The sequence below is a fragment of the Kryptolebias marmoratus genome, linkage group LG6 (assembly GCF_001649575.2).
Source record: "Kryptolebias marmoratus isolate JLee-2015 linkage group LG6, ASM164957v2, whole genome shotgun sequence".
Taxonomy (NCBI): Eukaryota; Metazoa; Chordata; class Actinopteri; order Cyprinodontiformes; family Rivulidae; genus Kryptolebias; species Kryptolebias marmoratus.
This window is the reverse complement of record NC_051435.1, coordinates 3,267,174-3,279,784: the sequence shown is the minus strand read 5'-3', so window position 1 is coordinate 3,279,784 and position 12,611 is coordinate 3,267,174. Positions and strand designations below refer to the sequence as shown.

General features: G+C 40.2%; 2 long non-coding RNA genes across 2 annotated transcripts; both read right to left on the bottom strand.

Moving 5' to 3' along the window:
* Nucleotides 1–4,449: 4,449 nt before the first annotated feature.
* On the bottom strand, nucleotides 4,450–7,209 carry LOC112451057. The gene is made up of 3 exons (XR_003039803.2): nucleotides 6,725–7,209; nucleotides 6,512–6,616; nucleotides 4,450–5,701 (listed from the first exon to the last, which is right to left on the bottom strand). It is a non-coding gene; the product is annotated as an uncharacterized LOC112451057 (long non-coding RNA).
* Nucleotides 7,210–7,215: 6 nt separating this feature from the next.
* On the bottom strand, nucleotides 7,216–11,226 carry LOC119617087. Its single transcript, XR_005233266.1, has 3 exons — nucleotides 11,104–11,226; nucleotides 10,911–10,997; nucleotides 7,216–9,520 (listed from the first exon to the last, which is right to left on the bottom strand). It is a non-coding gene; the product is annotated as an uncharacterized LOC119617087 (long non-coding RNA).
* Between the last annotated feature and the right edge of the window lie 1,385 nt (nucleotides 11,227–12,611).

Below are 12,611 nucleotides of genomic sequence, written 5' to 3'. Positions count from 1 at the left end.
CTCTTCCCACCATCTTGTTGCATACCGTGTACAGTCACATGATCTATATCTGCACACATAAAACCAACCGTTTTCTGCTTCATCATTCAAATACAAATTTGATGTTACTACTACTACTACTTTATTTATAAAGCACTTTAAAACAGTGCCGGTACAGATAAAAATCTATAAACATTCAAAGTATTGAAAAGACAACAAAAACAATAAAACACAATAACAGAAGTAAGAACAAAAGTCTCAACATGTGTTAAAAGCCAAAGAATAAAAGTGTCTTAAGAAGAGTTTTAAAAGTGGACAATAAAGGTGCACTTCTGACATGTAACGGCAAATCGTTCCATAATTTGGAAGCGGCAACACTAAAAGCTTCCGTTTTGACCTCGGTACCTCCAGGAGCAGCTGATCAGCTGACCTGAGGCAACGAGCGGGAGGATACGGGTGATGATGGGGCAAGACCGTGTAAACCAGGGGTCTTCAACCCTGGTCCTCGGGGCCACTATCCTGCATGTTTTCCTTGTTTCTCTGCTCCAACACACTTGATTCAGAGTTTAAATCACCTCTTCATGTTCTGCAGAAGCCTGTTAATCACCCATTGATTCAAATCAGGTGTTGGAGCAGAGAAACTAGGAAAACCTGCAGGATGGTGGCCCTGAGGACCAGGATTGCTCCTTCCTCCTGACTCCGGTTAAGAGCCGAGCAGCAGCGATCTGAGGGACGACTGGCTGACTCCAAAGTAAAGAGCTTACAATCATCAAGCAGAGTGTAATGAAGGCATGAATTACTTTTCCAAAATAATCAATCATTGATCAAATTAATCAAATTTCCTTGCTGTTTTGCAGGCCTTATTAAGAATTCACTGACGTTGCCTACCTGGGCATCAGCACATCGGTCGGGCATCATCCAATGAAGTTTCCATTCTCCAAATATCCTTTACTGCATTTGTTTCAGGTACTGTAGTTTCCATTTAGAGCCAGGGTCATTGAACCTCTCATCTTTTTGTCCATCTCTGCTTTTTAGAGACATCACAGCCAGCTTAGGAAGGTTAATTTGTTCTTCTTTAACTTGATGACATCAAAACTTCTTCTGAGTACCAAGACAGGAGAACCACTGGTGTTTTAAGAACCGAACACCACCTGCAATAATGCAACTTTAATTTACTTAAAGATAATATAATGAATATTGATGATTGTTTAGTGCTCACCGTATTAAACCGTCAGAGGAGTGAGAGTGCACGCTGACAGAAAGTTCAAAGAAAATGAAACTGATAAGAGTCTGGACCGTTTCCTGTCCCGGGGGAGGGCCGAACGGTCCTTTGTGTCGCTTATCTAACTTCGACAAAATAATGTTTTGGGTCTGGGCTGAGGAGTTGATAAATAATGTTCTGTACACATCCATCTCCTGGGTGTTCAACTGGAAGTCCGAGGCAGGAGATACAAAGAATATTATCAAAATTTATAACATGGAACTGCACGATTTATACAGCTGTAAAAAAAAAACTAGAGTAAGCGAGATATGTCATCGAGGTAAATGTCACTCTAAAAGTAAATCATGACAAAAATGTTAATGTTGTACTCTCTCTGCCCGTTCCAAGTTAACGTTACACACTTCATTTAACAGATAATCTATCACCATGTCAAATTCAAAGTCGGAGCATAAATAAAATATTCTTCAACTTGATCCAAAGAAAAGGTTCTGATAATCGTTACGACCCAGGTGAGGTCAGGCTCCACCCCCTTGCATACACACATACCTGTCAGATCATACGAGCACTGAGCGGTATAATTAAACGAGACAGCACATATAAGGTTTTATTAATCGTAGCATAAGGAAGTCTTCTTTTAAACTTTGCCAAAAAGTCTATTGCAACGCCAAGAAGACCGATCAGAATATTTTTCTCACATGCATGGTGAGGTTTGCCAGTAAAACTTGCCAGATGTTATTTGTTTACCTACAGAAACAGCTGGAGTGACTGGAAACAGGTCAACAATGTTTGATGCATAAAGTGTGCAGATATAAAGGTAGGTTAGGTTGAAATGGTAAACAGTCTGGAAGAAGTTGCACAAAAGCAGAAAGTGTTTAAATGTTTGAATGGCGCTCCACCACCTTGCTTGATCCCTGATATTTATCCTTGATGGCTGCTTTTATTCATTTTTTCCTCTTTCCTTTGGCGTTCAACAGCAGATTCGCTCTTTTAATCCCACCTGAACATCCTCTCCAAGGTTCTACTCTTGTCTGAATCCACCATATTTGGCCACCTACACGGGCTCCAGCCAGCCTAATGTCCTGCAGACCATTTAGTGCTTTGTTTACATTGAATGCGTACCCACATTCACATCAGCATATCTGGATGATTACTGCAGTAAACTCTTTCAAACTGCACCGTTTGATGTAATTCAGGAGAACCTTTCATTTTATACTTTGCTATGAGTCCCTTTAATGTCTAAAGCAAGTAAACAATCAATTAATGGAAAAATAACCATTTCTGGTAACTAACTCGAGTTTTGCTGCATATTTTTTTCTCATGTTGTCTGCAGGCACAAGAATATAACAACATGACCTTTAAAAGTAATTGTATCATTACTGCTATTCTCTTTGCATGCTGTTTTATAAATATATATATAAAGTTTTGTAATATTAGCTGGGTAATTCACTTTTGTTTCAGACATTAAAAAATACCGTAGTGCTTTCCAAACTTCTGACTAATGAAAGAAGACTTATCGGGTGACTCACTCTCATGTAGATGCTCTTGCCAGTACCGTTGGGACGGGATGAAAATAGGCGGCTTCTGGTGAGTAACGAGGAGCTTCGTGAGAGCCGTGATGTTCTCAGCGGGCGCGATGGTCTCGAGCTGAATGTTGGGGAGAGCAGCCTGAAGTTCATCTGTCCGAAGTCCCCACCTGCCTGGACCCTGAGGAGGAAGTTTTCTGTGTCTTCTGGGCACATAAAGTAAGAGCTTTAGGAAGCTTTCTCAACCATTTTTGTGGAAAAAATAATAATAAAACATCTATTTTTACTTTTCATTGTGTGATAAAGGTATTTACTTTTACCTCTAAATAATGAAACGACTGAAAATAGTTCTCATTTTGTTTAAAAATGTATTATTTGCCTGGCCACAAATTTGTCTTGTTTGATTTTTTTTCCACCCCATCTATAAGATTCACAGATCAGGTTCTCATTAAGTATTGAATACAGCATCAATAGGCACATAAAAGCAACAATAAAACCCACCATTACAGGAAAAAACAACTTGTAAACATCAGTAAAACTGCTCTAATAAGCAACAGTTTCTAATGTTATCCTATAAAAACCTGAGAATCGACACCAGCATCCTATAAAAACCAGACCAGGGGTGAAGCCCAAGGTTTACTGAGCCGATTTGTGACAAAGACATGATGGAGGGATGTCTTTCACACATCTTATTTTCTGTAATCTGGCTGTTTATGTTCCTTAAATGTTCTAATTTGAGCGTTAATTCAAAAGAAGGAATAGTACCGACTCTTTGGAGCAGAGAAATGTAGGTATCTGAGGATAATCTTTATGACTTTAAAATGTCACATTCTAAGTCTAATTTGTGTTCAAATTTAAGTTTGCAAAGCTGCAACACCAGTTTAAGTAAAAAATAAGCCTGAAGAAGTGAAGTTGTGGCTCATTTGCCTCCTGATCCTGGCTGTGGTATTTTGGCCGAAGCATTTCATAGACCTCAGGAATCTTTGTCAGCTTGTGGAAAGAAAAAAAAAAGGTCAGAATATGTCTTCCTAATAAGCAAGTGTGTAGGTAAATAGCTGCAAATAAAGGTTATGCTGTCAAAAATGTCTCTGTGCAGAATAAAAGTTTGCTATACCTCGTTAGAGTTAAATGTATACCACTGGAAAGGCCTCTGCCAGTGTACAGATTATTTAATGAGACATAAAACAAAATCCACACAAAAGAGATGTCTTTGTTCCAAAATAAAAAACAGAAATGAAACAACAAAAAACAGCAGGGATACTGTAGAAATTGTAAATGAGGCTTAGCAGCCTCATGATGGCTCCTGCTGCTAAAAAGCTGATTAATTCAACACTTTGATAATGACTGGCTGAGAAACATAGAAGAGGAGGTTGAAAGGCATTCATCAGTGCAATGTGCCACAGGGGGATAATAGCAGAGCTTTCAAAAGACATGATTCGCAGAGGAAAAATAAATAAATAAATAAAATAAAAATCAGTTGGAACTCATGAAGGGGGCAGAAAAAAAGGGCTCATCTGCTAAAACTTCCCCATTATTTTTGTGCCTGTGAGAAGGCAGACCTGTAACTGGAAATATAACAATAAAAGCATCGTACTTTGTGTTTACATATNATATATATATATATATATATATATATATATATATATATATGTTGTTTGGTCAAATAAATACTTCAGGATGTGCCTGTTACTGGCATTGAAATAAACCTTTATGACCAATGCCTTGTTTTCTTCATGCAAAAGTCTTAAAGGTCCTCAAAGTCATGAAGAGCGGTAAAAAAGAAACTTTATAAATTTATTGGTGGTAATTATGTCCTAAAAATTAAACATTTGTAAGCGGCTGCCTGCTACTATTCGTTTACCTACAGAAGCAGCCAAAGTGACTAATAATAGGTCAACAATGGTGACGTTTGTGGAAATCTGAGCAGAAATATGTACAGATACATTAAATAAATGTAGAATTCTGATGAATTGGTGTACTTTGTGGCGCTCCACCACCCTGCTTGATTCCTGACAGCTGTCTTTTTAGTCCTTCCTGTTTTCTTCGGCGTTCAGCAGCAGATTTACTCTTATATTTCCACCTAAACATTTTCTACGAGACTCTACGCTTGTCCAATTCCGCCCCGCACGTAAACAAATTTCACACCACCATCTTACAACATCAGTGCAACTTAAAAACAGAACCTGACAGCGTCACTTTCTGTCTTCTGTATTCTGAGAACACGCAGCTGCTGCTCTGCGTGTTCGAGTGCATCGTTTTGAATGTTTAAATGAAAAGTGACACGTCGGATGTTCTTCAATGCCTTGAATGTAGATTTATGGTGTTTCTTAGCTGTTGTCATTTTGACTTATATGTACTCCGTCATGCAGACTTTGTCATAAAATGCTGTTTAATGCATGTTGAAAAGGGAACAGGAAGCATCAAGACTCAGTATATCTGTTATTACTGACAATCATATTATGATAATTACTAATTGAAAGTTTTAGCAAACAAGTAAGCCAGTTTTTTAAAATATGGCTTATTTTTATATTGTACCTTGGCTCACTTTGTATCCACCACCAGGTTTATGATTTAAGCTACAGAAGCACACTTTTGAAATGAAAATAGTCAGATTTGGAATATTTTAGAGCTCTCATGAAGGTGACAAAATACAGCTGAGACACCTGCAATGAGTGGCTATTTTGAGAGAAAATTTGTTGCACTAATTATTTGAAAATGCAAGCGACGAGCCTGCGAGCTTCTGTGACTCAAGCGAGGAAATTAAAAACCCACATGAACATTTCAGAGAGTCCCTCACGAATGCGTTCGCCATCCAGTCGCCATCAGTTGCAGCCCAGCCGGATACCTCCAACCAGGAACTTTTTCCCCCCCGATTCGTGCTCTTCATCTTTGCTTCACTGTGAAACTCATCCATCATGCAGTCCATCAGCCTCATCAGGGACTTGGGTAGATTGGTGTCAGAGGTTGGAGACAGCTCCTGCAGTCAGACAAGGAGAGACAACACAATTAAACATCTCAAACATGCATGATGTCTAAATTTACTTTTGGTCTCAGAACTCATTATAAAGTTAGTATATTTGACTAAACTCGGAAACGGTGACTGAACACTAAGTGTGCAGCTGAAGTTTAGATCAAGGACGCCCCAAAAGATTGTGAAAAATGTGAAAACTTAAATGTTCTAATGCACATCCAGACTGAAGCTAAAATCCAGGACTTGGTACTGGATTTATGAATGAGCTGGTTGCAGGCAGGCGGATGCAGTCAAAGAGGGCAGTGAGGAGGATTTTGAAGAATACTGAGCCAAAACAACATAAGAGGTCACCAGCCGAGCTGTAAATTATACCACAATGAGACAAACATCACATGTGGAAAACAAACTATAAACCTGCTGTTCTTATCTCCTAAATATGCATTAATTCATAGGAATTATATACATAACTTAGGAGAAATGTTTGCTCAAAACACAGAAATATAGAAGGCGATCAAACATAAGAACATGTATTTGGTGTGGTGTATATCAGCAAAGTATTATAGTATAATAAAGTATTAGAACAGTCGGCTGTCGACTGAAAACTTTTGGGTTTGACATCATAAGATGAAAATGGGACAATAGAGCTTTTATTTCCAGGTGTTTACATCTGGCTCAGACACATAGCTAAGGAGACACCTAACTTTTAGGTGGGCATCAGATAAAATAAAGTGAATCATTTTTAATATCTAGTTGCAAATCTTCTGCTTGCAATGACAGCATCGAGCCTGTGATCCGCTGACATCAGCAAACTTTTACCTTCTTCTTTCAGTTTGTTTCAGGGGTTAGTTCCTTCGGTCTCCTCTGCAGCAGGTAAAATGGACCCATCCAGTCCAGAACCTTCCACTCCTTTCCTGTGTGTTGCTGAATGATGAAGGATCATCCAATCGGTTTGGTTCCATTATCAGACAAAACATTTCTGGAAGCTGTATGAGTCCCATCACGTTCCTGAAAGGTGCACATTTGTCTTACCCGTTTATGAAACTTTCTCCTGGAGGTTTTGAGGCTCGTCTCTGTACTTTTTGGTAAATCCCAGTCTTGTTTTCCTGTTTTCTTCCTGTAGCCTCTGTTCTTTTGTTGATGCGAACAGTGGACACCTTCCCTCCTGCCCTCTGGAGGTCGGTGCTGATGTCACTAACAGATGTTTTTGGGCTTCTTCTGTCGTCCGCTCCTGATGTTTTCCTTCTCGTTTGCCATCTGTTGCAGAGGTCACCGGTGGTTTCTTTCTTCATTAGGACACCCCAGATGGTTGGACTGGTTGTGCAGTGGTTCTGATGGTTTTCATGTTGGTTTTCACCTTGAAAGAGTCTGAAACCGGCAGCAGACGTTCAGCACTAATCAATGTAACGGGACACACCTGTCAGCCACATGCTCACCTAAAGAAAATTATGTTCTGTTACAAAAAACGCTATCTTCTTTTAGTGAGGAGTGCATATATCGATAAACAGAGTAAATCAATGCGTTCTATATATATAAACTAACTATAAGATGGGTAAAGACATGTGGAAAAGTAATAAAAATGTAGAAACGATTGCAGGGAAAAGGAGACAAGTCAAGGTGTAAGGTAAAGAGAGAAAAACAAATTTTATGCATTCAGGAGAAAAGAGATCAACGGCGCACAAAAGCAGCAGGGCGCAAAGTGCAGAGAGCTCATTGATCATAAAATTTAGATCCCTTTGCATCAAACGTGATGAAAAGATCCGATTCCAGGCTGTACAGAATCAAAAAAAACATATCTATGATAAAAAACAGAGCCAAGGAGATGCAGAGGTATCCTCTCAAGGCATCTACATATTGCAGGTAAAAGCTTCAGCGAAGTCGACTGAAAGGTACAATTATATCAACTTTATTGGAAATGCTGGTTATTCAAAGGAATGCAGAGGCGTTTCGCCCCTGTGGTCTCAGGGTTTGACAGCTGGCAGGATTTTTCTACAGCCTTTGCTGGACATTTCTTTTCATATCTTTGACATTATTGAGAAAAACAGTTGTACAAAGGAATTAGAGAGAGGGGGCTGCAGCATGACCGTTCACAGTGTTATGCCCTCTCGATATGTGTTTTGGGACTTTGTAAAACGAGGCAGCTGACTTCAGCAGACTGCTGCACAGCAGACGAGTGGGAGAAAATATTTTAAACTGTGAAGAAAGGCACGACGAGCCAGAATAGCAGCCGACTTCCAGCGCATATAATTGTCCAAACCTGCAAACATTAATTAGTCTAATTTGTCTCTCAATCAATGCCAGAAAAAATGGAGAAGCCAGGTGCAAAAAAAAAGAAATGTCTATATAAAGTAAAGGAGCGTCTCACCTCCTCCAAGTCCACGAGTTTAAAGATGAACCTCGTTTGTGACATTTAAATGATCTCAGCGCTCATCAGACGTTAAAGTGTAAACACCATGAGAGCATCCTGCCATCACCGAGGAAGGAGACGGGTTCTGTGGTCCTGATGAGCAGGTTTCTGTGTGAAATGGGTGAATCGAACCCAAAACAAAAGCTAAAGAGCTGCTGAAGCTGTTCAGAGTCCTGAAAGGCCCCTCAGAGAGGAAAAAGCAACACCAAGACAGATTACAGTTTGTACTGTAAATGAACACAGGGATGAAGACATTAATGTTTGGGGACATGTCCTGCGGTCTGATTGACCAGGAAAAGGGAGGAATCCTGCAAACATCTGGTTTCATCTGCAGATAACAAGTTTGGTGCAAACTAAACCATGAGAAGAAGAATATGTGCAAAGAAAGAAATCGCACCCAGACATTTCATAATGGAAGCTGAAAATGACTGTCAATTCTCAGCCCGGCAAGAATTGCACTTTAAATTGATTTGTTGTAATATGAACAAATGAGCACGCCTGCGCTGGAACCATCTGCTTGTTGAGAGGGAGTGTGCTGTAATGTGATCTGTAATCTAACAACAAATATTCTGTGTGTGAGGAAGAGATTACGCTGCTTCTGGTGCCAGATGAACCGACACCAAATTAGTCCTGGAAAAAAAGTTGCTGTAAAGATTTCACTTCTTTGAAATGAATTTATCAAAGATTTGTTCTGGTTTTCTGTTTCCACAGCGTCACTCCTCGTCCCACTTATACGCTGACAAAAACAAAGAGCAATTTGTAAAATGACAACTTCATACGAAGAGAAGTTTCTTTTAAATGACAAGTTCATTTGAAAACAATTTGAGAACAAGGTGAATAAATGATTTTCCATCAGAACATGCCTCCACTGAAATCTGCAAATTGCCTGCCCATGTATGACTTGTGTGTGTGTGTGTGTGTGTGCGTGAAATCGAAGAGTTATTAAATATCAAATTGTAACCAGAAGCCCAAATGTTTCTTTTGTTCAGCTGTCACTGCAGCTCTCTTTCAAATAGCTTGCAATTAATTGAAATGTCAATCCTGCTGAACAATGATCCATCAAAAATTCATAAACGGAGGCTGAGAAGACAATGATGCATATCAATCTCATCTCCTTGTTCCGTCAGCACCTGGACCGGGTCGTGGAACATGCCTCAGGAGTTGTAACTACAGGGATGTGCGGCGGCGGCGACTCAGCTGTGAGCTGCTCTCTGCAGCGCATCCAGGAAGTCAAAACCCGGGGCTCATCCTGTTTCCACTGATCCTCCTTCAGATGCTCCTGAGACTTGATTGGAGTCCACATGTGGTAAATTCAGCTGATTGGAGCACTCCGCCAATCAGGCGTGGATGGTGGAGCGCTGCAGAAATGCTTCTCCGTCCTGACGAAGGCTCTTCTACCCCGAGTACTCAGGTTGGCCGGGCTGCAAAGGGGAGGAAACCTTCCATGAGCAGGTGAGCTGGGAATTCTGGAAACCTTCCAGGGAATCATGAGAATTTATGAGAGTAAACTGGAAATTTGGGCTAATTTAAACAAATGTATAAACATTTTTGTTTTGCCACAGGCAGATATAAGTTAATAACCTCATTTGAATCTGATAACATCACTGTGTCATGATGCTCTAACTCTTTTCTAACTTCATGTATGCAACAATGAACCAAAATATTTACATTATATGATGTTTTTTATACATATGAAAATCAATCATTTCTATACCACACATCTAAATTTATGTGCTTAAAATGTAATATTCCATTCACAAAACTATGCACGTTATTTGATCATTTTATCTGCATTAAAAACAAAACAAATTTCCATAAATTATGTTTCACAGCAAAAATATTTACAACTCTCAGCACGTCCAGGTGACAGTTTATCGTTTTTACGGTGTGTTACCTCTCATTGCATGGTACAGCAATGAAGTTTCCATTAATTTCAATGGAAAGTTTCCAATTTTGAAAGTTCCCAGATATTTGCAACCTTTAAGGAAGAGTCCTGGTGGTTCAAACATTCCTGCATTTATAAAAGTCACCGATTTCTGGGACCTTCAGCGCTACTTTTTATTTATTTTTTTTATAAATATGCAAAAAAAACCAACATCTTTTCTCACTTTGTCATTATAGGGGATTGTTTGTAGAAATTTGAGGAGAAAAAATGAATTGAATCCAGTCTGGAATGAGGTTGAAACATGAAAAATGTGTGGAAGAAGTGAGAACGTTCTGGATGGGTGATTCTTCAGAGAGAGACGAGTTGCCTGAACATCATCTGCATCATTTGAGCACGCCGTAGCTGAAACAGAGAGGACGTTTCCAGCAGCTGTTTCCATAGAGACCAACGCCTGTGATCTGCGTTGGACGCAAATTATAAACGTTGCTAAGAATTTAGTTGTTTTTTCTGCTACAACACTAATTAAACAATACACCATGAAATCAGAGCCCGCCTGTCCAACTCACTGAAGTCCAACTAAAAGTAAATAAATCAAACCCAGAATGTTCCAATGGGATGAAGGTCACTGGTTAATGCAGTGACGCTTCTTTTATTAATTCTGGGAGAAAAAACAAACTTTGAGACGCAGAAGATTTCACAAGCTACTAATGATGCCACTTAACCACTCCGTCAGCATATTAACATATTTAATCCTGGTTTTTACAAACTTTTAAATTAGTCTGCTAAAGAAACGTTAATATGAGGACCACATTCAGGACTTCATGGACCTTGCCACATGACGCTTGTGGATATTTTTTGTTGTGAACACAGATCAGGAGTTTCTTGGGTTCAAGTATTTGCTAAATATTTATACAGAAGCATCTTACCTGAGAGGAAGCAAAGCTCCTGTAGCTGACAGCGAGGAGACGGGGTCAAACTGACCTGTGGGGATGGATTTCAGCATCCATCAGACCCTGATATAATAACCACATACATGTACGCACAGAGATATATCATTAACTGGCTGGCAGAGGCTGAGCAGACACAAACATGTTCACATACAGAGAAATCAATACACACCCACACAAAAGTCATTCCAGCCATGTTTTTTTTCTGCCTGGACTCAAATTGCTTTGAAAACTCCACTTGGTGTGAAAAGAAACGACTAACTGAGAGAGAGAGAGAAACCCGCCTGTAAACAGGAAGTGAGACTGCACGTGGTCAGTGGACGCGCAGCGGCGGTGATGAATGTGGCGTTCCCGAGCGTTCATCTGTCTCCTCGCTGGGACGCCTCTCAGTCCTCTCAGTCCTCTCAGCCATGGAAATACAAGCAGCCAGTTCAGTTCAGTTCCTCGCTGCAAGATCGATAACTACTAAACAAAAACTACACCTCGGACAAATTGGATAGATGTGTTTACTTGGGACAAAAAAGGCCTTGGATATTGACTGCAACAGATATTTTAACTTGGCTTTTTTTAAAATTAAGAGAGTTTATGTGCCAAAGACTTATGGTAAAATCTGTACAAAGTTCCAGAGCAAACATTAGCAAAGACTGTTTTGCTTTCAGAATTCCCGACAAATCGAGCTCTGTTTCTCCTCGCACAATAAAAACACATGGTACCTTTTTAAGACTGTCACGGAGACACGGCGAGCTCTCACCGTTTTCTCTGAAACCAGGTCCAACTCTCATCATCTCAAAGATGTGCAGGATTTTATTTCAAGGTTTTAATCTCGCTCTGGGAGTTTAACTCTCGGGAAGAGGTCAGAGGTGATGCCCTGAGATAAGTTGAGTTTTTTTCAAACAGCTACAGATCTGCAGGTCTGTGTAGGAACAGGTGAGCTAACACACACACGGTACATTTTGTTTAAGCACATTCACACATGGAGAGAGGAGAAAAGACAACTGATGGATGCAAAAAGCAAAAGCGAGCGGCTCACTGATGCAAACACGTGTATTCCAGCGAACAATTCAGAGTCAAATCATAACAGATAGCCCTGTTTGCATCGGAGTTTCAAACGAAACAAGTGGAATTAACATGGACTGACATCAATGAAAGGGAATTGCTCCATTCATCAAGGCGTCGTGAGCTGAACGCACCTCAAACAGCTTCAGATCGTGGGCAAGAAGCTTGGGCAGATCGACATGAATAATGGATCTCAGCTACAGGGTGTCTCCATTGTCATCTGGAAAGAAAACATCCCAAAGGAGAAGGGACAAGTGGAGAGGGAATAAACTGCTATGAAAAGCCAGAAATAAAAGGAAGAGCAGAAATGTAAGACAAAGCAGATGATTTGTTAGGAAAAAAGTATTCTCTCGTGTCAGATGTGACGGACAGACGCTCGAGTTGAACTAAAGAGGAGGAATCAGCAGTTGTTGCGAGGAAACTAAACAAATAAAAACTGTATTTTTATTAGCTGGAAGGCCGGGACAAGTTTAATACAAATTTAAAAGCAAATGTAGCTTAAGCAGACGGAAGCGGAGGATGCTCCTCTCCATGGATGTCCGGTCGAGTCTGGCCTGGCAGACAGACCGCAGCCGCAGCCGCAGCCGCAGCCGCAGCCGCAGCCGCAGCCGCAGCCGCAGCCGC